This window comes from Eschrichtius robustus, chromosome 19 (assembly GCF_028021215.1).
Source record: "Eschrichtius robustus isolate mEscRob2 chromosome 19, mEscRob2.pri, whole genome shotgun sequence".
NCBI classification, from domain to species: Eukaryota; Metazoa; Chordata; class Mammalia; order Artiodactyla; family Eschrichtiidae; genus Eschrichtius; species Eschrichtius robustus.
This window is the reverse complement of record NC_090842.1, coordinates 61108106-61134825: the sequence shown is the minus strand read 5'-3', so window position 1 is coordinate 61134825 and position 26720 is coordinate 61108106. Positions and strand designations below refer to the sequence as shown.

Genomic DNA, 26720 nt, shown 5'->3' with positions numbered 1-26720 from the left:
GTCATATCCTCTCAGGAGGTGACAATTTAGGCAGACAAGGTAAAGATGTGAAAAGTGTAATCAAATTAAAGATAATAAAAGATAAGCTATAAGGTAGAACATGTGACTGCTAAGCAGAGTACACAGACAACATTGGCACAGAAGTCCAGAAGAGGGAGGGCGAGGTCAGCAGAAGTAAGGATGGCCAATCAGTGAGAAGACATAATTCAAGCTGGATCTTTGATAACAAATTGATTTGCTGAGGCCAGAGTGGAGGAAGGAAGCAGAGGGTGAAGGGAAACAAAAGGGCAGAAAGTAGTGAGGTGGGGTAGGGACTTGGAGTGAAGTCCAACATGAGAATTTTCTACTGAGAGGGCCCACTTACAGAAGGCCCCGTCTGGTTCAAAATAAGGACTTATCGATTTGGTGTCTCTTCAATATCATATCTGGAATGTCTTCCCCCAGCATTGTATTTACCAATGCCCCTTTAGAATAGATCAGTAACTACCTTTAACATTTCCTCCATGTGTCAGGGATGTTTAAGATTTAAGAGGTGGCCATTCTGGACTTTACATACTTACCTAAATTTGCATAAATCAATCTCTTGGTATTGTCAGGACATGGGCTCGGCCATGATAATAAGACTGTATTATGTTAAGAGGGCTGGCTCTTGTAATTTAGCCATTATTTCTAACTCATGATCACAACGGGACATCCCACACAGATGTGCTACTAGCACTAGCAAAGTCAATAGGTATGTGCATGCCAGCAAGTGCTCAGAATACATCTTAATCTCCGATCAATTTTTTGACCACAAGGAAATTTCTGACCACAGGAAATGCTCAAACAACCCAACTATGCTTTGACTCACAGAAAGTTTCCAGATAGAATCTCCACAGCAAAATAAAGGAATCCTGGACGCTGAAAATCCTGGAATCACACACCACACAAAACAATTCCTTGGAATCCACCACTCCACCACCCTCCTAAAGCAGGCCAGGAAGGATAAAACAGAAATCTGTTTCTTTTTTACTTTAAACAAACAATTTTACTGAAAAAGATACAATTATCTAACATAGGGACTGGCCTGAAAACAATTAGAAATAAGCAGTGGAAAGTACAGATTAGGATGCAATGAGAAGGCGGCTCAAGGAAAAGAAATCATGAGCGAGAGGCCGGCTGGAATGACAGAGAACCGGACTTTTCCTCAGCTGTAAACCTTCTGAGCTTGTCTTATCGACTGGGTGTGTGAGGCCTGTGCTAGGGCATTCCCAAACACAGCAGCGTGTGCTATAAAACCAGAAACTCCATTTGACACAGCAGCTGGCTCTCAGACACACCATTATTCTTCAAGGGCCTCAAGGTGAGAGACACTGTCACACGTTCACAGCCTTTCCGAGTGCCAACAGCATCACTAGTCCAATACTGGCAAGACAGGTTGGGGCTCCAGAGCCAGCATGAGGCTCTCAGGAAACCTCAGCTGCATCTGGCAGGAGAGGGAGGAAAGCCTTCAACTCTCGGGGTCTTAATCTATAAAACCAAAGAGTTGGACTAGATGCTTTAAAAAACAAAAAACTCTCATTGAAGTATAATACACATTTATAAGTTTATAGAGAAGTGTACAATGATAAATTTTCACACACTGAACACACCATGTAAACAGCACCCAGACCAAGATACAGAACATTTCCAGCATTCCAGAAGCCCCCTTCTAGTCTCTATTCCTCACCAAGGATAACCACTGTCCTGATTTATAATAGCACAGGTAAGTTTTTCTGTTTTTCTTCTTTATATAAACAGAATCACACAGTATATATTCTTTTGTCTCTGGCTTCTTTTGTTCCACACGTTCGTGAGATTCACCCATATCGAAGAGTTGAATTAGATGATTTTTTGAAAATAAATTTATTTATTTCCTTATTTTTGGCTGCGTTGGGTCTTCGTTGCTGCGCGCGGGCTTTCTCTAGTTGCGGTGAGCGGGGACTACTCTGTAGTTGCGGTGCGCGGGCTTCTCATTGCGGTGGATTCTCTTATTGCGGAGCACGGGCTGTAGGCGTGCGGGCTTCAGTAGTTGTGGCTCGTGGGCTCTAGAGCTCAGGCTCAGTAGTTGTGGCGAACGGGCTTAGGTGCTCCGCGGCATGTGGGATCTTCCGGGACCAGGGCTCGAACCCATGTCCTCTGCGTTGGCAGGCGGATTCTTAACCACTGCGCCACCAGGGAAGTCCCTGAACTACATGATTTTTAAGGCATCTTGCAATTCTAACGCATGACCATTTTAAAAACATGTGCTACCCTTATACACTGAACAGTATTTTGGCAATATCCATCAAAACACAAAACGTACCCTTCGGTCCACTCTGGGGTATTTATCCTACAGATCTATTTGTACACCTGTGTTTGAGTGTGTATACACATGCCTATAGACAGATATCCACTGCAGTACTGTTTATAATAAAAGACTAGAAACAATGTCCCTCAACAGCAAATGAATTATGATATATCCAGACCAAGAAATACTATGCAGTGAAAGGGAGGAGGAGGAGGAGGAAGCAGAAGCAGAAGAGGAAAAAGAAGTAGTGGTGGTAGTAGTAATAAGTAGCTTATACCTACCAATATGGGAAAATGTACACAACATGTTTTTTAGGTGGAAATAAATAAGTCATAGGACAGTATGTTTAGTGCTGCTCCAACTGTGTATAAACACATTGTGCACGTGATGCTTATTATGTATATGTATATGCACAGAAAATAAATCTCTGCAAGGGAACCATTCAAACTCCTAACAGCAGATATCTACGAGGAATGAGAAAGCAACTTTACTTTTCCACTTCAAACAATTCTACACAGTTTAATTTTTTTTAAGTAATATACATTTATTGTTAAACTTCTTTTCATACGATATAGCAATTACGTATAAACAGTAAAAGCCCGATTTTCCAACACTACCCCTATCGAAAATCTCCCTCCCCTCCCAGAGCCACCTGGGAGGTACTCCTGAAACCCTTGCCATTTTCAGACATTTTTCACATCAAGTCATAAGCATATACCTTGACATAAGCACAGGTTTACTCCACCTTATAATGGGATCACACTACACACATAATTTTGCAACTTGCTCTTCCCACCTTACAATAAATCACGGACGTACAGTCCCACATTGGCTAGATAAACCTTATCTTTTTAACATCTGCTAGAACTCCACTGTACAGATGCACTATTCTATTAACAGACATCCTGTACATACCTTTGTGTGGACATATACAAACACTTCCATAGGACGATAAATTCCCAGAAGGGCCAGTGGCTGGGACTGAGAACGTAAGAGGTTTAAATTTTTAACAGATACTGCCAAATTATCTTTTTTAATGGCTACGTCTATTTATATTCCCACCAACAGTGCACGAGTGCACCAAATTCTAAGCATTCTGCCTTTGATTATTTTTAACAAGGAGTACCTATTTTACAACAAGAACAACAAACGCTTTAAAAAGGAGTAGAAACCTTTAGGTTTAGGACCTAGCGAAAAAAAGTCTTAAGTTTAACCTATTTTAAAAGCTGGTCTCCCAATTGCCGGATTTACTTAGAAGGCCAAAGAAAGCACCTGACTTACTGCTCTGCACATATCCCCACCCACGAAGAATGCTGGCCCTCGACATTTTGATCAGAAACTATCACGCCACCATGACTTGTGGCTGCCAAGGTCCATGCTACAATCAAGCAAGAGAAGTATAGTTTGTGTTGCCATGAATCGTGTTTCTCCCCCATATCAAGACGTCCATTGTAAAATTAATTATTTGGGCTTTGGTTCCTTGCTTCTAGGAAATGCCAAATGTTGTAAACAGGGCTAGCATTTCAAAGCACAGACAACCAGGGCTGTTATGCTAGTTTTAGGAAGGCAGGCAGTTTTTTAAGTCAGCAAGGCCGTTGTAGACAAGACAGTCTAATAAGCCTCCCATTTAAAAGTTGGGGACACTCAGGTCTTAAGATATAAAGATTAAGAGCTTGAGTTCTGGAATTCGATAGATCAACATTTGAGCTGAATCTGCTATTTATGAGTTAAGCCACTTTTGGGCAAATGACTTAATTTTTCTCAATACCAGCTCACCATTAATATAGGAAAATAATAGTCTCCGCCTCATAAGACTCTATGGGGATTAAGTAAGATCATGCAGAAGAGAGAAAAGCTCAGAACCTTTTTCCTCTGCAAAATCACTCAGGAAGTTCTATGCAGAGCTGGGCACAGACATTCCAATCCACTGGTACGCTAAAAGAAAAACGTACAAATTCAAACACCAGAAATTCTAAATGGAACACTTGCCAACTCTGCTGAAACAACTGACAGGTAGCCATGGTTGTCCTTAATTAGGACTTCTGTCAGTGTCCCACTCTCCTTTCCCGGGAACAAGGAAGAATAAACTCCTTTGCTCCCACTGTGGTTGGGCAAAGTCATGCGACCAGTTCTGACCAGTGACTTGTGAGCAGAAAGTGAGGTGAAGCTGAAACATTTAATTGCTGGAATGAGATCCTCCAGAAGTTTCTTTCCCTTCGCACCTAGCGTCGTTCAAGAGGGTGGCTGCTCCATCAGCTGGGTCCCTGAGTGAGGACAGTGCAGAGCAAAGCTGCCAGAACAAATATCATAAATGAGTGGGAAAAAAAATCTTTGCTCTTTTAAGCCATTGAAATTGTAAGCTGGCCTCATCTGACTGATATACTATGGCCAGCTGGAAAAGAATTTAGCTAAAGAAATGACAGTAATAATTAAGGCTGGGGTGAAAATTAAAATCTATTCTCTAAAAGGAATCTTTCTTTATGTAGACTAAAGAATGAAAACCTACGACATTCGCCATACTACAAGACCTAAGGAAGCCACAAGGGTCTGTGTGGGTCTGTTACCTACAAACTCACAGAGCTTCCTGTTTTGGTGACGGGACCGGCCTGCATTTACTCCTGCCGCACACACTGCCGGATCATAAAGGAGACATAGCTTTCTCAAGTTTCTCAGCAGAGTGATATATACACACAAGAAGATGGGTAACCGAGCACAGAGATCTAACTGAAATGCTCATAAAATCAGAGGGAGACAGAAATAGGCTAATGGAGAGAACACAGGAAAGGGTCTAAACACATCCCTCTCACTAACCCCTCAAGCTGCTCCCTCAACAAGATCAGATTACCCTTAAATGACACAAAAGCAGCGATTTCCCAACCAATGGTAGTGAGGAAGTTCTCATGAGTAGGCAAAAAATAAGGACTTTTTAAAAAATGAGTTTTTCAGAAAGCTAAATTTATTAAAGTCAGAAGACTGTACTTCGTCTTAAAATGGCAGAACAAAGACTTTACCCCTTCTCCACTAGAGAACCACAGAAAAGCAACCAGGAGAATGAGAAACAGAAACATCACGTCTTTGACAAAACTAGAGACATCTGTGACCCCAAACCCCAATATGTGAGTAAGAACCACCAAATGCTGTAAAGGTCAAACAAGGGTGTGGGAAAGCGATGAGAGAGAACGCCTGTTGTTACAGATGTCAGACAAAGCATGCAAGTCCACTTCTAAAAAGTAAATGCTTCATTCCAAGGGGGCAATACCAGCAACCCATTGTTTCTAACAGTGGGAACTGGCTCAGGGACTGGGGACTGAGGTTTCCTCAGACCCAGTCCGGCATGAAGAATCATATACTCAAGTCAAACCTACAGGAAGCAGCCTGTCAAGGAGGTAGGGTGACAGAGGGAGAATGCCTGGGGCATTTACAACTGCCATTTCCAGATGTCTGAGGGCAAGAAAGGCTAGTAGAATACTCAAGAAAAACCCCTGCTAGGCTAGCCCCTTCCCCAAAGAATTTTCTACAGACTGCTAGACTGGAAGGAATCACCTCATTCAAAGATGAATGACAATTTTATAAAAGGATCTAGCACATATTGAACTGTACATTTAAAAAATGATTGATGGTAAACTTTACGTTATGTATATTTTATCACAATTTTTTTTAAAAAAGGAACCAGCACAAAACAACCAGCAAAAACACAAAACAAACAAACAAAAAACCCTCAAAAAAACCCACAAGAAAAACCAATTGCAAATAACATTCATCCAAAAATGCTTCCATTAGGGACTTCCCTGGTGGCGCGGTGGTTAAGAATCCGCCTGCCAATGCAGGGGACACGGGTTCGAGCCCTGGTCTGGGAAGATCCCACATGCCGCAGAGCAACTAAGCCCACGCACCACAACTACTGAGCCTACGCTCTAGAGCCCGCGAGCCACAACTACTGAGCCCGCGAGCCACAACTACTGAGCCTGCAAGCCACAACTACTGAAGCCTCCGTGCCTAGAGCCCGTGCTCCGCAACAAGAGAAGCCACCGCAATGAGAAGCCTGTGCCCCGCAATGAAGAGTAGCCCCTGCTTGCTGCAACTAGAGAAAGCCTGTGTGCTGTAAGACCCAACACAGCCAAAAAATTAAAAACCAAAAAAACCCCCAAAATGCTGCCATTAGTAAATAAAAATATATTCCCATGAAATAAAAAACAAATGAACCACACAATCTCTTCTATGAAACAATGTGTAAAGCAGAGATACACTAAGAAAAGACAAGAGACAACAAAAGTAGATAAAACACTTAAGGGCAGAGCTAGGGAAGTAGAAGAGAAAAATAAATCTTTTTCCATTACAGAAACCAAAAACACATGGAAAAGAAATGACATTGCTGAAAACCCTGTAAGGGACATGTAGAACCGAAGCTAGGATGACTTCAATATACAGATTAAAAGGGCTCACTATGTTCCAGGAAAAACTGACTTAATTCAATTAACAAGGTATGTCCTGGTAAACTTATTAAACTTTAAAAAGAGAGAGGGAGGGAGGGAAGGGAATCTTCAAGGCATTTAGGCAAAACACAGGCTGGCCTCAGATTTCTCCCATGCACAGCCCACACTAGAAGATAGCAGAACTGTGTCCATAAAGTCCTTGAGGAAAGAAAGGCTAACCCAATTTTATATACAGCAATACTGCCATTTGAATATAAAGACAATTAACATTTTTGAACATTCAAGAGGAAAAAAAAATCTCTACAGAATGACCGCATTTACGAACACTGATGCAAAAACTATTAGCAAATAGCACTCAACAGCACGTTTAAAAATAATATTCTATAACCAAGGGACCTGTTTTTACTCACAACACTTCTGACACCAAATGTGTGTGGGCTTTTTCTCATACCAACCAATTCTCCAACTCTCTGCACACCAGCTAGATGTCCAACAATTCAATTCAATTCTGACACTAACTACACCTGAAGTCAGTGCAGACCTCCAGGTTAAGGGTTCAGTCCCAACGAGACTGGCCCCTACTTTGGGCACGAGTCACAAGTCCCAGGCCTCCTGTACTTCTGACCGACAGGCTATAAATCAGGAGTTCCCATGACCCCCTCCTCAGGTTTGATAATTTGCCAAAACAGCTCACAAACTCAAGAACACATTTTACTTAATATTACTAGTTTATTATGAAGGATAAAACTCAGGAACAGGCAAATGGAAGAGATGCATAGGGCAAGGTGTAGGGAAAGAGGCGTGGAGCTTCTATGCCCTCTCTGAGCACCCTCCCAGCACCTCAACCAGGAAACTCTTTGAACTCCATCATTTAGGGGTTTTTAATGGAGGCTTCATTACATAGGTATGACTGGTTAAACTTACTGGCCATTGGTGATTGAACTCACTCTCTAGACACTTGCCTCTCCCCAGAGGTTTGGGGGTGGGGCTAAAAATTCCAACCCTCTAGTTGTGCCTGGGTCTTTCTGGTGACCAGCCCCATCCTGAATCTATCTAGGGGCCCTAAGTCACCAGTCATCTCATTAGCCTACAAAAGACACTCACCTGTCCAGAGATTCCAAGGGTTTTAGGAGCTGTGTGCCAGAACCTGAGGACGGAGACCAAATAATCTATTTCCCAGTATATCACACCAAGTATGATTTATTCTACAGTATATCACACCAAGTATGATTTATTCTAGGACTCCTGGAGTGGGTCAACAGTAGAAAATTATTAATTTAATGTATTTCCAAATAGATCAAAAGAGAAAAATTATAATGACTGCATCTTTACAAAAGCTCAAAGGATATTTGATATAATTTAACTCCACTCTCGATAAACCAAAAAACTCTTAGTAAACAAGGATGGATGGATAAGTAAGTCCTTAAAAATGAAAAAAAATTTTTTTCCTGTCTCATCCCAAAGCCAACAAGGAACAAGGTAAGAATATCCACTATTACTAGCATTATATAATATTGTCCTGGAGGTACTACTGGCCAATATAATTAGTCCAAAGGCGGGTAAAAATCAGAGGAATAAACATGAGGAAAAGAAGTTAAATGATAAATATTTACAGGTGTCATGATTTACCTAAAAAAACCCAAGAAGCTCTGTATCTTGACTGTGGCGATGATTACAAAACTATACACATTTGTCAAAACTCATTGGGTGGGACTTCCCTAGTGGTCCAGTGGTTACGAATCTGCCTTCTAATGCAGGGGACACGGGTTTGATCCCCGGTCAGGGAACTAAGATCCCCCACTAAGCCTGCCTGCTGCAAGTAGAGAGCCCACGTGCCGCAACTACAGAGACTGTGCGCCACAACTAGAGAGAAGCCCGCACACCACAGCGAAAGATCCCGCATGCCACAACAAAGATCCTGCGTGCTGCTACTAAGACCCAACGCAGCCATAAATCAATCAGTCAATCAATCAATCAATATTTTTAAAAAACAAAACTCATTGGGTGTAAACTTAAAATTGGTGAGTTGTATTATATGTATATTACATTTCAATAAACCCAACTGAATCATTTGAAAAACTATTACAAGCAATAAAATATTCAAGTAAGGAGTCTGGATACGAAGTTAATATGCAGAAATCAAAAGTCTTCATCTATATAAACACACACCTATTAGTCCCTTTCATCGTGCAACCAAAAAAAAAAAAAAAAAAAGCCACAAAGAGCTACATGAAGAAAAGTTTAAAACACTACTGAGAGACAAAAAAGAAAATGTAACATCATAAAGATATCAACAGTTAATGTATGATTTAAGGGTTACAAAAGGCTTATTTTAAAAGTTAAACAGACTCTGAAGTGAATCATACGGAAAATTAAACAAGAAAAGCCAAGATAATTCCAAAGTGGCTACCTATAAAACTCAGTCTTTAAAACAGTGTAGTTCTGGCACATGGATGGATGGGTAGCTAGTTAGCTAGATCAAAGAGATGAGAGGGTTCAGAAAGACACTCCAATACATTCTGGAATTCAGTAGTGTATATTGCAATATATACAAGTGGCTTTCAAATCAGTAGAAGATGCAATAAATAATGCTGTCACATCTGAAATAATGTTGCATCTTCCACAAAATAAATTTCAGATAAAAATAAAACCATAAAACACTAGAAAAAAGCTATGGTAGACTTTCAAAAATAATCTTGGAGCGGGGTAACCCTTTCTAAGTGAGTATATCAAAAACCCAGAAGCCAAAAGAAACAATAGAAAATTCAACTGTAAAAACAAATGAATAAATGAATTCTATAAAAAACAAAGATTATAAATAAATCAAACAATTAGATATCTGCAACTTATACACAGACAAAGGGAGTCTGCTAGTTTAGGGGAACTGGGATAGAAGGCTAAGAGGGAGACTTACTTTTTCGCTGCATACTGTCCCGCATTTTACACCAAACACATGATAAAAAAAAAATTAATAGAAGGCTAGCTTATATTTTGAAATCTTCTTTCCTACTACTTGAAGGTTGATGAAGTATTCTCACTTTTATGAAATAACAGTCATAAAAGATATTTTAAAAAAATTTAATATCCTTGCTTGGCAGAACAAAAAGCTGGCAACCCTCTGCCACCCCCAAAATGCTGAGGGTAACAGCACTAGTCCACCAAATCAAAAAGTCTGGGAGCCGCTGTAGTTCCGGTCATGATTAAATTGACAACCTCTTAACAGGCAAGATATGCAAGATGTAAGACCAAAGTTGTGATCACCCTGCTCCCTACCTGGGAAGGCACAGCTACCAATCACCTCTAATCTTTTTTTTTTTTAACTCATTCATTCATTCATTCATTCATCCATTTATTTATTTATATATTTATGGCTGCAATGGGTCTTTGTTGCTCCACCTGGGCTTTCTCTAGTTGTGGGGAGCAGGGGCTACTCTTCGTTGTGGTGCGCAGGCTGCTCACTGCGGTGGCTTCTCTTGAAAGAAGAGCACGGGCTCTAGGCGCGCAGGTTTCAGTCGTTGCAGCACACGGGCTCAGTAGTTGTGGCTCACGGACTTAGCTGCTCTGTGGCATGTAGGATCTTCCTGGACCAGGGCTCGAACCCGTGTCCCCTGCATTGGCAGGTGGATTCTTACTTAACCACTGTGCCACCAGGGAAGTCCCCACCTCTAATCTTTATGGCATTATTAGATGGTCTACCTCACAAGGCTGCTGTAAAGATTAGATGAGATACAGCACCTAGCACATACCTATTCAAGAGTAACTGAAGGCCTTACTTCTACCTTTCAAATTATAAGACCAACACACCTCAAGACAAGAATAGCTGCAAAGTTTCATAATCTAAAAATACTTCTATGTGTCTCTTCTTTGATCTTCAATATCACACGCCATGTAGCACAGGTAAGGCAGATATTACATCCATCGTGCACTGAAGAAATTACGGATAAGAGCAACGAGGTGACTCCAGCTCCCCTGTTGGGTTCTCATAGTCTTGAGCACAAACGTATCCCTCCCCCATTCTCATTTCCTAACTCCTAACGGCAGGGGGCCATGTTCAAGTCACTGTCTTCTGGATTACTGAACATGCTCTATCGACATCCTCGTGGCCTGAACGAGCGAGCAACAGATCCAGAACTCAGAGTCACATGTTCTGAAGCCTGCCGTCTATCACCTGCCACCATACCAAAATGGTTATAGGCCCAGCTTCACAAATCTGAAGTAACTGAGAAAGCCTATTTGGATGAATAAAACATCTAAGCTAGTTTAAATCAGACTTTTGGGGAAAAAAAAAGATGAAGGATGGTACCATCTGAATAGCAGTGTTAGAAGGTCTGTTTTAAGAACTGCTAAAAGTCACTGGTGATTAGTATGTTGAGAGCTATAAATAAGTACTTCTCAAATGCTCAGAAATAGCTGGTTAAATCTAAGAGAATATTTGGATATGTCAAAATATTGTTTTTATCAGCACCCCCATTTAATAGATGAGGAAACTAAGGCTTAGATAGGGTAAGTAACCTGCTCCAGATCACAGAGCTAATGAGGTGGCAGGACTAAGCCTGGCATCCAAGCAGACTGACTCCAGGGGGTTGTTCTTTTCTTTCTTTTTTTTTTGGGCTGCGTTGGGTCTTCGTTGCCGCGCGCGGGCTTTCTCTAGTTGCGGCGAGCGGGGGCTACTCTTCATTGTGGTGAGCGGGCTTCTCATTGTGGTGGCTTCTCTTGTTGCAGAGCACGGGCTCTAGGCGCGTGGGCTTCAGTAGTTGTGGCACACGGGCTCAGTAGTTGTGGCGCACGGGCTTAGTTGCTCCGCGGCATGTGGGATCTCCCCGGACCAGGGCTCCAACCTGTGTCCCCCTGCATTGGCAGGTGGATTCTTAACCACTGTGCCACCAGGGAAGCCCTTGCTTGTATTATTTAAATGCTGTGTAAGTCCTTCCCTTCAAAGATCACTCTGAGGATAGAGCTTCCTTACCCCAAACACAGGAAATATGAAATAGTGATGTTCAGATTAGAAAGATATTGTCGGCCTTACATAATTGCTGCCAAGAAGGCTGTTGAAAGGCTAGCTGTGTGTGGGCAAGGGACAACTCCTCACCATGAGGATGAAATGAAATAATGCTTATAAAGAGCTTAGGGCCGGGCCTCCTTAATGTTAATTATCCTCATCACTATTGTTGTTAAAACAGCCATTACCACATTCCTTCCCTCTGATGATGTGCATCTCGGCCCATTATAAATGTTTTCCACACTAGGCTAACTTACTGTTAATACCTACACTTACTGTACTGCCCCACAATCCTTCCCCCAGTAGCTGTTATCACACGGATGGGGGCAGTTTAGAACCAAGGGGCTTCTTAGAATCAATAATTGTTACATTTAATTCAATTCAGATTGGGTATTTTCACCTTGTTTTTCTTCATTTGGTCTTAGTGATATTAAAACAACAACAACAACAACTACTACATAACCTACATTTTTCAAGGCTCAGAAGAATTCTGAATTTACCCAGATTTGGGGTCCTTCACTCCCTTCACGGGTTATAAAGGCATACATGCCCTTCACAGAGAGCCCAGGCCAGGAAGTGGAATACCTCATTACGGATTAAGTTTCCACAAAAACACTCTCTTGCTGCCACAACCCAAATGCTGGCTCCTGACAACCACAAAAGAAGAAAGAGTTTTCTGTTGTGGCTTTTGAAACACAAAAAAATAGATCACAAAACAGAAACACGGATTGTAGTTGCAGTTATCAGGAGCTACATGCTAGAAAGGTCTTGTTTCAACCAAACTGCAGCTTCCCCGAAAAGATAAATTGTGTGAGTTTGTTTTTAAACTGTTGGGAGGCCACCAAATTTAAATAGACAAAGGATTCCAGCCAAGGGCGAAAGAACGCAAACTGGGGTGAAATCACAAGGCCTTGCACCATCTCTGTTTGAAAAAGGGGGATTCAATTGTCTAATACCCAAGTCATCTTACATTTCAAACAAATAAACCACCTGAGAGCCAGGTACAACACAAAAGAGTGAGCTTATCTTTTTAGACCAGGATTCTCAAGTGATATTCTTCCACGTCTTCTTCCACCAGCTTCAGTCCTTCTGACTTTCTGTTGCCTCAATTCCCATTCCTACTGACCCAATTGTTCTGTCCTGGTCATGTGAACACAAAGATCCCTGACTGAGGTCTCTGGAGAGCTAGGCCCCATGGGGATGCATAAATGAAGGAAGGATCAGCCCATACCTTAAGGATCTCAGGAGTTTTGATGCCTGCATCAATCACCTTGCCATCTGTATTCTTCTGCTTGGGCTACCGTGACAAAATACCATAGACTGGGCAGTCCAAGATCGAGGTGCTGGCCAATTTGGTTTCTGGTGAGAGCTCTCTCATGCCTCCTCTTATAAGGACACTAATCCTTTTAGACAGGGCCCACCCTTATGACTTCATTTAACCCTAATACAAGGGAAAACCTGCTGTGACAAAGGCATGTTTAGAGAGGGAAGGTTTAGAGAGAGTGGGGATTTGTCAGGTGGGAGGGGAAACAACATATGAGTCAGTAAGAACAGTGATGAGCAAAGACATGGAGGCATGAAACTGCAAAGTGTGAAGAAAGATGAGCAACCCATCTGCTTACCATTTCTTGCATTCTTCCAGTTTTGGCTCTAATCCAGGCTGCCCTCCTATGCTGAGTTATATACCTCTACCCTTTCAGGTTTAAACTAAGGGTCTAGGTGAACCCATGCCAGCATAATGCAGGACTGGGTACATATGCAGAGAAAGGAAGGGCAGAATGGAGGAAGATCTGCAGAAAGGCAGCTAGATCAAGTGCATTTCAGTCCTCAAGGGTCAGAACTGTTCTCCACACAGTGGTCAGAGTTATTTTATTAAACAAAGGCCAATTACTGTCCCTTCACTCAAAACCTTCCAATGGCTTCTGACCTCACTCAGAGTAAAAGCCAAGGTCCTTACCAGGAATGTTCCAGTCTCAGGAATTTTACACTTGCTGTTCTGTCTGGAAGATTCTTCCCTGGGGAATCGCATGGCTCCCTCCCTCATTCACTTCAGGCTCGCATCAAAAGGCACTCTCCCCCAGCCCTCCGTATCTAAAATTTTAACACTCACCCCAGACATTTCACATACCACTCTCCTGCTTCATTTTTTTCCTCTCAAGCACTAATTACTAAGATTCTTTATATTTTGTTTGTTATTGTCTCCCCCACAAGACTGCAATGCACGGTGCATGAGGGCAAGGATTTTTATCTCTTTTTTCCAATACTGTATCATCAGCATCTTGACCAGTGCATGGCACACAGTATAGAAGGTGCTCAATTATCTATGGACCGAATGAATGAGAGAAGGACAGGATCCTCACAGTTCGACGCACTCCAGTCCTCTGGCACTCTGGAATCAGGCAGAGAAATAAATGCACAGAGTTATCTAAAGAGTGAGGTTATATGGAGGTGAGGATGGCTCTGTAGAAAAAAAGATTCCCAAGTATTTATCACAGGCCGAGTAGGCATGGAGAAGATCTAAAACATGTAACAAACATTCCTGAATGTAAGGGGTGAACATCTAAACAGGGACTCAAAAGCAACTCATGAAATAATCAGAGGACAAGCAAGAAGTTAATACTGAAGATTTCATCACAAAATGACAAGGTCTCCCCCCTTTCCTGAGTGTTTAGTATGTGCCAGGCCAAGTATCTTATACACGATCTCCTTCAACCCTCACAGGCCTAACAAGGTGGGTATTATCGTTAGCCGCATCTTGCAGAGGAAGCACGGAGCTCAGAGATGTGAAGCGGTGTAACTGAGAAGAGTAGCAGCAGAGCTGGGATTCTGAACGGGGTATGACCCGTTCCAAAGTCTATGCTTGACCCGCCTGGCTATCAAGCTCTTTGAAACTCAGAAAGGGGAGGGAGTCAATGGGCTTCTCTTCCTGGAGGGAGAAGCCTGGGCTGGACTTTGAAGGTGAGGGGCCTCTGCACAGGGGGAGGGGAACCAAGGCTAGCGGGACAGCAGGGCTTGGCAAATGAGGCTCCAGCAAGCTGAGAGGCCCAACTAGAGTGGAAGATGCACTTTAGTGTCAGTGCTAAAAGCAGCAGCAACAAATGCTAATTGATCATTTACAACCTGCCAGGTACTGTTATAAGGTTTTTAACATATTGAATCACCTCAACGATTCAAAGTACTATCATTATCCTCATCTTACAGTCAAGGAAACTGAGTCACAGAGAGGTTAAACATTTGTTCATAAGCAGCAGAACAGAGATTTGAATCCAGGCAGTTTGGCTCCAGGTTCACCCTGTACAGATTAGTCAGTAGCAAGAAAAAAGGGGAAAAAAGCCCATCAAAACATATGCAACACGTATGTGCATATGTGCACAGTCCCCACAGGCACATGGCAAAAGTTCTCACTTGGCTTCCCCGTGGACCGTCCCCCAGTTACTAATAACAGTTGCACTCTGTCCTCTCCCCATCTCCACCCCCTGCCTTAATCTGCCCTGATGTGCTTGTTGCCAGGCTGTCTCCCAAAAGGCCTCTGATCTAATGGCAAGCGCTTCTCCCCAAAGATGCTACCCTCAATTAGTGGTGAAATGTAAATCTGCCACGCAGAAAGCACTCTGCTCATTTCCCCGGGCAAACAAGCTCCATCAGGAAGAAGGTCACAGCTCTAAGTATTCTGTCAGAGAGCATTTTTACAGAGGGCTTCCATTTGCGCAGAGGAGCTGTGGGTCACCTCTGACCTGCGAACAAAGCAGACAAGCTGATCTCCAGCCACGGCTGCAGGGCTCCACACTCACACTCAGACACACTGGGGGAAGAGCTTCGCTTCCAGACTCTGCCTCACCCTTCCTCCCCTCACAAACTGCCCACAGGGTTGAACCTTTCATTTTAGAGTCTCACTGGTAGGTGTCAATAAGAACACCTATTTATCTGTGCTACAAATGGCCAAAACTGAATCAGGGAGCAATGCCCCATGATAGCCCATCAAGTAAACACCATAGGGTTATCAAGATCTGTGCTAACCACAGTCTCAACTCGGAACCACGAGGAGAGCCCCAGCAAAGAAAATGGCTACACCACAAGGTATTGGAAGAATTCAAGATTCTTCCAGCCAGGCACACTTTGCAAACGGGAATGATCTAGCTGCTAAAATAATGTATGACACAGCTCTGTGTACCCACATACACTCTTGCCAGAACGACCCCTTACCCCTTAAAAGATAGGAAACACAAAGCCATGAATAGGTAGCAGAGATCCTCTTACTGCTTTAGCTCACAGCCTCATAGACTTATTGCCCCTTCAGGAACTAATATGTGCTTCAAGACATCTTTTAAACCAACATGTTCAACATGTTAAAATTAATTATTAAAAACTACCTCCCTCCTGGGTATATACCTGAAGTAGATGAGTGCACATACATGCACCAATATTCATGTACAAGAATGTTCACAGCAGCACTATTCGTAACAGCCCCCAAACTGGAAAGTGCCCAAATATCCAGGAAGAGTAGAATGAATAAATAAATTGTGGACTGGTCACATGATGGAACAGTATACAGCAATGAGAATGAATGAATCACACAACCACGAGGGAGTTTACAGATCCACCTACAGATGAACGTCACAGACAATAATGCTGAGTGAAAGAAGCTAGACCACAACTATGCATTTGGTATGAGTCCATTATTAAAGTACAAAAGCAGGCAAAACTATTCTGTAACTGTCAGAAGCCAGGGGCAGAAGCCAGGGTAGTAAGTTTTGCAGGCAGCTGGTCATCTTCTGTTTCTTGGTCTGGGTACTGGTTATACAGGTGTATTCAGTTAGTGGCTATTCACTGAGCTGTACTTATGATGAGTGCACTTTTCTTAATGGATACTATATTTCAATGAGAAGTTTTTAAAAACTGCTTACAGGGAATTCCCTGGTGGTCCAGTGGTTAGGACTCCATGCTTTCGCTGCTGAGGGCGCGGGTTCAATCCCTGGTCGGGGAACTAAGATCCTGCAGGCCATGTGACCAAAAATAAATAAATTTTTTTTTTTTTTTATAAATTAAAAAAAAAATAAAACGCTTGATTCTGTTGCCGCCTCACCCGGTTAAAAACAAAAAACAAAAAAAAAAACCCTGCCTACAGACATTGTCTAATGTCATCCATTACTGTTCTGGGTAAGTGTCCTATTTGGATTTCCACAACTGCAGTAAATCAGTAACATGAGCCACCAAAATAATGGCCAACATGGACTGAGTGATTACTACGTATTAGGCATTATGCTAAGAACATTACAAACAGGAGTTCATTTAATTCTAAAAAATTCCCTTTGAAAGAGCTATTATTTTTATTCCCAATTTGAAGGAACAGGAAAATGAGGCTTAGACAGTTTAAGGCCAGCTACTGCGTGGGAAAGTCAGGACACTAGAGGTGACTCAAAAGCTCATGGACTTAACACCTGGCTACTTGAATGGGAAAGGGGTTCGGGTTATGAACACAGAAGTTGCACTAGGCCCCCAAACTTTTTTCTTTTTCAGGACACTGACCTTTTTATTGAGTCCAGGCCGGCTGTCTTGTAAAATGTATCCCATTCTGGATTTGTCTGATTATCTACTCATGATAAGATTCAGATTAAATATTTTTGGCAACAAGGCACATAATGTTAGGCTGAACAGCTACTGGGGGTGCCAGTCCTGATCACCTTTTGTTAAGGTGGTAACCCCCATATCTCTCCATTATAAAGGTACATTTCTCCTTTGTAATTAGTAATTAATGTGCTGGGTGGTATTCTGAGACCATGCAAATATCAAGTTCCCTCAACACCTTTCCTCAGTGATTTTTAAAAAATCAACCGTTGAAGCATAATTTATATACAATAAACTGTATCCATTAAAAGCATACAGTTTGGTAATTTTGAAGTATGAGTACATGAGTAAAATCATCACCACAATCAAGATATGGAATATTTCCATCACCCCCAAAAGTTTTCCCATGCCCCTCTGCAAGCAATTTTTCTTGCCACTCCCAGCTCCTAGGCAACCATAACCACTGACCTGCCTCCTGTCACTATAGATTAGTTTGCATTTTCCAGAGCCATGTATAAATGGAATCATAATTTGTAGTCTTCTGTGTCTGGCTTCTATCACTCTCAGCATATAATGATTCTGAGACCTGACAATGTTGCTGTGTGTAGCAGTAATTCATTCCTTTTGTCCCCTAAGTAGTATTCCAGGGGATGGATGGACCAGTTTGTTTATTCACCTGAACAGCAGCGGTGAGGGTTCTAACTGCTCCATATCGTCACTTGGTCCTGTCAGTCGTTTTATTCTCCGGTGATTTTTAAAATCCAATAATGTTCCTTGCCTGAATTAATTATTCATTCGTGTGATTATGTCTATTTCCCTCACCCCTGGTCATCACGAGGGCAACTTTAGTTCAACACAATGCCTAGCATTAATTAATATATTAATAAATTAATCCAATAAATATCTGCTGAATGAATGGAATCTGGCATCCATCCATCCCCCCCCCCACCAAAAGATGGTAAGCTAAATATTTTTAAACCTACTAACGACTTATCAGGACATTTCTTTCTTTCTACAACCACTCGGTGCTGTATCTGGATTTTCCCACTCCATCAGAGATGAGAGGTCAAGCTTGACCTGATTCTGCTGCCCATCAAGGAGTGCCCCTGGAAGGCAGACAGAAGAAGTCCCTCTCAGGACTTCCCTGGCAGTCCAGTGGTTAAGACTTCGCCTTCCAATGCAGGAGGTGTGGGTTTGATCCCTGGTTGGGGAGCTAAGATCCCACATGCCTCGTGGCCAAAAAACCAAAACATAAAACAGAAGCAGTACTGTAACAAATTCAATAAAAACTTTAAAAATGGTCCACATCAAAAAAAAAAATCTTAAAAAAAAAAAAGAAAGAAAGAAAGAAAGAAAGAAAAGAAAAAGTCCCTCTTGCAATACAAAGCCTGCTAAGTGCAGGCACTGAAACCCCAATGCAGGGTAGTGTGGTTCGATTCCAGGCCCTCCAGCAAAGGGCTTTTGAAAATAAATGTGAATCTCAGGGGCAAATGTTGTGCCCAGGTAGGCACTGCCTTGAAAGGCAGGGTCCTGCTTCTGTTACCAGACTGTGGGGTAGGATTCCTCCCAGAGAGCAGGGGAAGAGAAGATAAATGCTGCCACCTTCTCTCCAGCCAAGCCAACCCTGCACTTTATTGACACCGAGGTCCTCCCTACAGTGATAAAAGACCGTGATGTACCCTGACTGCCTCCCAAGGGCCACCTTGCCACATCTGGCTTCTTACAGCAACAAAACAATCTCTTGTGAAATGAGATCACAACATGCCAAGTGCCCAGTACAATGCTGGGATCATAGCAAGCACTCAATAAATGTGTCAGGAATAGAAAATGGGGAAAGTTAACGTGATGGCAGACCATCTTTGGCATTATTATTTTAAACAGCTGCAGGTCTCCTTGACTACAGGGAGTTTTTCACTCTACAGGGACCAACAGAAAGTAAGATGCACTAACAAAACCATGGCCTACCAATTATTTATATGGTATGGTCTGAATACACTGTAATTTAAGATGCAAAAGAGGGGCCTTCTGTCCAAATGAAACTACTTCTCCCTGGGAACAATTCCTATTCTCAGCCCTCTGTGGCACTTGCTAGAGGTGCTGGGGATTGGTCACCTCTCAGTAAGCAAAGCAATTAAGAAAAGGATGTCTGGATGTGAAATGATTTTTGCCACTGTCACCCTGCCCCCCTCTCACTGCCAAAAGAAACTGGTTAAAAATCACAGAAAGAGGGAGCAAGGAGGTTTGGTCTCACACATTATTCAAAGAAATCATTCCTAGAGAATGCTATTCTTAGTTAAATGGCTGACAAGTGAGGCTGCGGGCCTGGGGAATACATGCAGCAGAGCCCAGATGAGCAGGGCACTAGGCATTCAGCCTCCGGGATACTAGACCTTCTGGGATGGGGAGGAGTGACACTTGGAAGAAGCTCCTTCAGGGAGTTTCTATGCTGTAGGACGTGGATACTTCCCCCCAACTTCGGGAAGGAAGCGTTGACTCAAAATTGGCCCAGAGACTCGGGGTATAAAACCTTAGTTTTGTGACTCTAGTGAGGTGTAAAGATAGCGTACTTATCCTGAGAAATTATTCTCAGGAGGATTGTGAGTAGGCTCTAAAAGTAAGCCTCACCCCAACTCCAGTGAGATAAACTGTCCAGAATTGAATATTCCTACTTCCTGCCACACATCAGAGATCTCAGATTAGCCTGGCCAATGCTCTCCTTCACTGAGGAGTCACGCTGCTATCGAAGGGGAGCAGTGACTCTACTGCCCTGACCAATTTTCCACATGGATGAAAACTGGAAGAAAAAGCTTTCTAACCAGAAACACAAAGTCAAATCTGACCCCCAGTCAGTCCTCCCACCCCGCTGCCATGGTGACCCCAGAGCAGCTGCAGTAGTTACATGCCCTTTTCCAGCCTTCCCATGTAACCAGAGCTGAGAAAGTGAAAATCTAATATCCTATTAGCACAGAAAGCACAGAGTCTGTCCCTGGGCCTGGGCTGGGCTAAAAGCATCTGCAAATCAATCTGAAAGCTGTTCTACCTACTGGTCATTTCTTGAACATATTCCAATTTTAGAAAACATGGAAAAAAGATAAATGAACTGGTCAGAAAGCTCAGGAAAAAAAAAAGGTGCAGGGACTTCCCTGGTGGCACAGTGGTTATTTAAGAATCCGCCTGCCAATGCAGGGGACATGGGGTTCGAGCCCTGGTCCGGGAAGATCCCACATGCAACTAAGCCCGTGCGCCACAACTACTGAGCCTGCGCTCTAGCGCCCGCGAGCCACAACTACTGGGCCCACCGCGCCTAGAGCCCGTGCTCCACAACAAGAAAAGCCACCGCAATAAGAAGCCCGTGCACCACAACGAAGAGTAGTCCCCGCTCTCTGCAACTAGAGAAAGCTTGCGCGCAGCAATGAAGACGCATCACAGCCAAAAATAAATAATTTTTTAAAAAATTTTAAAAAAACAAACAAAAAACAGGTGCAAACTAGAACCAATCTCCTCCACCCACAATGTTATGAGCCAACCTAAGAATATGGGGGAGGAGCTCCAACAGAGTCCTGGTAATAGCAGGAGCAGCACATTTTGAGACAAGAAGGCAGCAATCCTTTCTTTGTGACTCGTGTTTAGGAGGAGTCAGCAATTTACTCACAAAACACGGGACAGGAACCTGCCACCCCTGGAAGGCAGAACGGGCTGCAAACAAAGCTTCTCCTCCCATACTCCCAGAGACCCCCTTTGAGCCCAACTCTTGCCACCCTCTTCTCAGGTCAAAGGTTAAAATGCAGTTGGCCTGGAGATGAAATTTTAAAAGATGATGCACAAGATACACAGTGTTAAATTAAAACAAACAAAAAACAAGCTGTGGAACAGTAGTACATGATCTCATGCTTTTAAACATTTTGGCGGACGGCATTAGCAGAAAACATAATCCAACTATTAACGCAGATTACTTCTGGAGACTTGGGATTATAAGGGACTTTCACTTTGCTACATACCTATATAACATCTACCTATGTTTATAATGATTAAATTTTTTACAGTGAACAAGTACATTACTCTTATAATAAGATTTTTTTTTTACATTTTTGGCTGCGCTGCGCGGCACACGGGATCTTAATTCCCTGACCAGGGACTGAACCGGTGCCCCCTGCATTGGAAGCACAGAGTCTTAACCACTGGACTGCCAGAGAAGTCCCAGAAAAAATATTTTTAAGGTGATGGGATGGTTTACGTCGTCCCAATTCATAACGGTCACACCATTTCCTCTCTACTGCAAGGTTTTGGTTCGGTTTCCACTGTGACACTGGCTGTGAAGCGGCAGGTGGGTAGCAACACAGGCCCTGAGGCATGGAAGGCCTAACCACGGCTGGCAGGACTATGAACTCCCAAGCACTGCCCTTGAAAGTGATGATGCAATATTTTATTTGCCAGGATGAGCACAGTGCCAAGGAGCATGAGAGGGACACAAAAACAGGGACACAATGACTTCTGACTTTGAACTGCGTGGGGCAGTCCTGACGAACAAGTTTTATTTGGAATATCACCTCTAATTGGTTAGAAGTGACTGCCTGGACTACCACATGGAAACTGGGTCATGTGGCAATTCTACCCTGAGTAAGAGAGGGAGAGATGGGATGGGGCAGTCAGGTGGCAGCACAGGCTTTCCCTAAGAAAAGCACAAGTTCAGTAGAAAGCAGCCAGAGCTGGGGAAAACACCTGACTGACTAATTCATTCAGCCAGTCACCAGAATCTCAAGAGAGTCCCGATGCCCAATTCACAGATGTGCTGTGTCCAGGGAGGGAGGCAGCAGTCCCGCTGCCCCGGGCACCGTGTCTGCAGCCCCAGCCCTCGGCTCAGACAGGAGCCACATGAGGAGGTGGCTACGGGTGGTGTCACAAGGGGGCTGAGGACACCGGAGAGGAACAGACAGCACGCCACACAAGGGTACAGTCTATACGACAACTGTCTAGACTCTTCAAAAAACGTCAACACTAAAATAAAAAGGCAGAGAGAACTGTTCTCGACTGAAAGGGACTAAGGAGGCAACAGCTAAATGCACTGTGAATACTGACTGGATCCTAGAACAAAAGACTCAGCTGTAAGAGACAGTTTTAAGTCAATTGCGTACATCTAAACACAGATCTACATGAAATGCTCTTGAATTATGCTAATATTCTTAAAAGTGATGATGTTATTGTAGTTACAGAGGAGAAAGTCCTTAAGCTTAGGGATATATGCTGAGATTTTTAGAAGTAAAGTGACAAGGTGTCCGCAGCTCACTTTCAAATGGTTTAACAACAATACAAATTGTGGGGAGAAAGAGCAAATGTGGCAAAATGTTAACCACTGGTGAACACTGGGTGATTCCTGTAGTACTCTTTCAATGGATTTGGCCACTTTCAAATTTAAAAGTTAGGGAGAAAAGAAAAAGGTCATAACTCGGTAAAGTCTGACCGGCAACAGGAAGGAAGACCAAATGTACCACGGGGGAAGCTGACCGCGACGACCAGCGCGCACTGAGCACTTCCGCGTGCCAGGCGCCACACTCGGCGCCCCACGCGCAAGTCCCCCTGAACCCTGGCAGCCCAAGCAGGCAGGTCCTGTCATCACCCTCAGTTTACAGATGAGCAAATGGCAGAACAAAGATTCTAAATGCGGTCTGATTGCAGACCTGAAGCTCTATATCACTCTTCCCAAATGCCTCTCCTAGTGAATCTCTTTTATTTTAAGTACATCAGGAGAAAAATGCTACAGGGGCCTAAGAACGGGGAATGGTTAAATAATCTGTGATACAGCCATTTAATGGAACATTGTACGGCAATTCAAAGTCATATTTTCACAGAGTATTTAATGACAGGGGAACATGGTCACAAAATAATGTCTGGTTTAAAAGGTAATGGTTCTCAAAAAATGGTCCTCCAACATAACTCTTAGTTACTGAGTTCTTTTTCCTGCAGGAAAACGGGAGTAAGTAAGCTGGTAAACTCAGGGCTCTTTAGCCTCATCTGAGTGATGCTAAGTTTTTTGAGAACTATAATACCACATATCCTGAATTACGTAAAACTAAAAACCTATACACGTGCAGAGAAATAAGACTGTAAGGAAATACATCAAAATATCAACAGTGGTTTTCATTAAGTGGAAGATAATGAATCTTTAAATTCTTTTTCAGTTTTTGCCTTTTGTTGAATTTCTACAATGAACATGCTTTAATTTTATGAAGAGGAAAACAAGTTCTTTTAGGAAACTGAGTACACAAAAGACAACTGCCCCCAACATACACATTAAACTCACAGATACCACATCTAATTATTTTCCTGAAATTCTATAAAAGTACAAACTAATGCCAATGAGGGGAAGCATATGACCAGAATGTAAAAGGAAAAGGAAAGAAAGAAGAAGAAAACAATGGAATTAAGGTATTCCAGGTTGAAAACCCATCATTCCATCAACAACTAATGTGTATTGTGTGCCAGGTTCTCCGAGACAAGGGGAACAGAGAATCCTGTTCTCAGGATTGAAATGTGCCGGGAAGAACTACCAGGAAGGTTACATTCAAAGTGCTGCTGGGGGTGGAAGAGTCCTGAAGAATGAGGACAAGTTCCAGAGGCAAGGAGGAACGTGGGACGCATTTCAAACCACACGAAGGGTATATGCAAAGCAGAGAAATACAAAGAAATTCTGCTCTGGCCATATCCTTCTAATACATGGTGTGTATTCTTGTAAAACAATTTTAAAATTAACGCCTGTGGTAGTATAAAACAGGAAGAATGGGGAGGGAGGGTCGGAGGGAGGGAGAGAAGGCAGGCAGACAACCACAGCGTAACAGTACTGCAGTAGTGCATGTAGGAGGGAGGAGTCGAGAGTGCGCAGGCATCTGGTAGGCAGTGAGGAAGCAAGAAGAGGTTTATAGTAGAGGAAACGCCACGTAATCAGGATGGACTGAGAAGGAGGGTGACAGTGGGGCAGTGGAAATGAAGTGGAGGAGACAGAGCCAAGAGATGACAAAGGACAGTGACACACTTGGGAACTGATTAGATGAGTCAGAGAGGACCCTGAAGTTCCAAGCTTTTGGGTGTCAGGGTGAGCAGTGGTTCAATCTAACAGAGCTTTAAGAGAAGCAGCAGCTCAGTAGTGGCTGGTGGTGAACTGGGGGCAGGGTTGAAGAGGTCTTCGCACCCGAAAGGATTCACAGGTAGAAGAACACCTGTAGAAGCACAGGTAGAAGACAGGCAGTGGACATAATAAAAAGCTAATCGCAGTCTAAGAGTCAGAGAAGCAAGGTGGGTATGGTAGATCAAGCCCACAGATGTGCTCAGCGAGAGGGCATGCGGGTAAAATTCAGGCATTTGGTGCTACCACAGGTGAGCCAGTCAAGGAGCCCACTGAAAAGGGAAGCTCACCCTGACAGGAGAATCCTAACTAATAAATGAAGAAGGAAGTAGGGTGATCATTGTCTCAGGGAAGAATCATCAATGGATGCTAAAACTAGTGGGTGAAAATATTAGGAGAAAACAGATACTTACACAGTCTGAAAGCATTTCCCTACAAAATACTTATTCATACAATGGGGGAAGAGTAGCTTTACAGTGGAGAAGCTTGGCAGACACCACTACCTTAATCAAGGGATCACAGAGAAAATCTCCAGTGATGGGACAAACTGACAACGCATGTCAATTGGTATGATGCACCGAGAAGGACACAGCCTCGCTTCCCTGCTGTTACTGCCACAAGTGCAAACATGAACCTAATCATGAAGAAACATAAAAAAAAAAAATCCAAGTTGAGGAACCTCCTACAAAATAACTGACCTGTATTTTGTAAAATTATCAAGACCATGAAAAACAGATAAACTGAACTGTTCTAATTAAAGGAGACTAAAGAGACTTGATAATTAAATGTACCATTTAATGTGGTCTGAGATTAGCTCCTGGACCAAAAAAAATTTTGTCTTTTGCTATTAAAGGATGTTAATGTGACCGATGATGAAATGAAAACGTCTACAGATTAGATAGGTTAGTATTGGGTCAATGTCAATGTCTTAATTTTGATAACTGCATGGTGCTTACATAAAGGGAATGTTTTTAGTAAATACCCACTGAAGTATTTAGAAGTAAAGGTGCATCATATCTGCAACTTCCAAACATTTCAGAAAAAAAGATACACACACACACACACACACACACACACACACACACACACGATACAGGGAATGTGGTAAAATGTTAACATTTAAGGAACCTGGGAATTATAACTTCCAATTTCTTACAACTTAAAATTTTGGTAACTTTCCTATAAATCTGAAATCACTTCAAAATAAAGTTAGGGACCCCTCAAATGATATAAACTATCTCTCTGAAGTGCTAGGTCAACAAGGAGAGGCTTGAATCACTCAAACTTGCTTCCTGAAGATTTCCTCCTTGCCCAAGGCAGAGGTGCCAGGAAGAAACTGATATAAAACCAATGTCAAGAAGATGGACACTGACAAAAGGCTTTGGGTACAGATGGTCTAAACAAACTACAGATCTGCTATGATTATGCCAAGCGCTTACTGTGATTCACTCCTGGTGTGCTACTGAGAAAACCCTGGAAATAACTACAGAGTCTTTAGAGAGCTTCAATTTGAAACCCATTTCCCCTGATTTGGCACATCCTGAGTAAATATGAACACCACCACTCAGCTTAACATGATGCTGCTGAAATTATTAGCAGAGTTTGGTAGGCTGTCCACAGCACACAATACTTAATATCATTGCAGGTAATACTGGAATTAGAAAGAACACATAGGGAGGTTATAATCCCTACCTTGGTTTCAAATTAGTAGCAGCCTATATCCTTGAGCTCACCTCTTAATGCTCAAGGGTCCACATAACCATGTGCCCACTATACCACCTCCTCAAAGCTCATCAGCTTTGAAGGTATCCAGGAGAAAATCAAGGGAAACAATGACATGAAACTGGAAGCTCCGGGGGTTACAAAAGAAATGCCAAGGATGGGAATTCCCTGGCAGTCCAGTGGTTAGGACTCTGAGCTTCCACTGCCGGGGCCTGGGTTCAATCCCTGGTCAGGGAACTAAGATCGCACAAGCCATGCGGCATGGCCAAAAAGGAAAAAAAAAAAAAAAAAGAAAAGAAAAAGAAATGCCAAGGAGACACATTATGGGACCTCTAAATGAACAAAATAAATGTTTTTAACACAGGTAAAATTTTAACATTTCAAGAGCAATACAGAAAATTTTAAGACAGTTGGCCTTTGTGATAACACCAAGTTGCCAATGGAACTGAAATGCAGCTGCCTGACTAGATGATATCTAAGCATCTTCGCTGGTTTTTTACTGAAGGAAAAAAATTCTATCAATATATGAATTTCAGGCACCTGATCGATGGCCATCTACACATTCCTTTTATTAAA

At 42.7% G+C, this 26720-nt stretch overlaps 1 protein-coding gene across 2 annotated transcripts in view; it reads right to left on the bottom strand.

The window, feature by feature from the left end:
- The window catches only part of ARHGAP35 (Rho GTPase activating protein 35), a 120504-nt gene that overhangs the window by 34392 nt on the left and 59392 nt on the right, over nucleotides 1-26720 (bottom strand). The window lies entirely within an intron of this gene.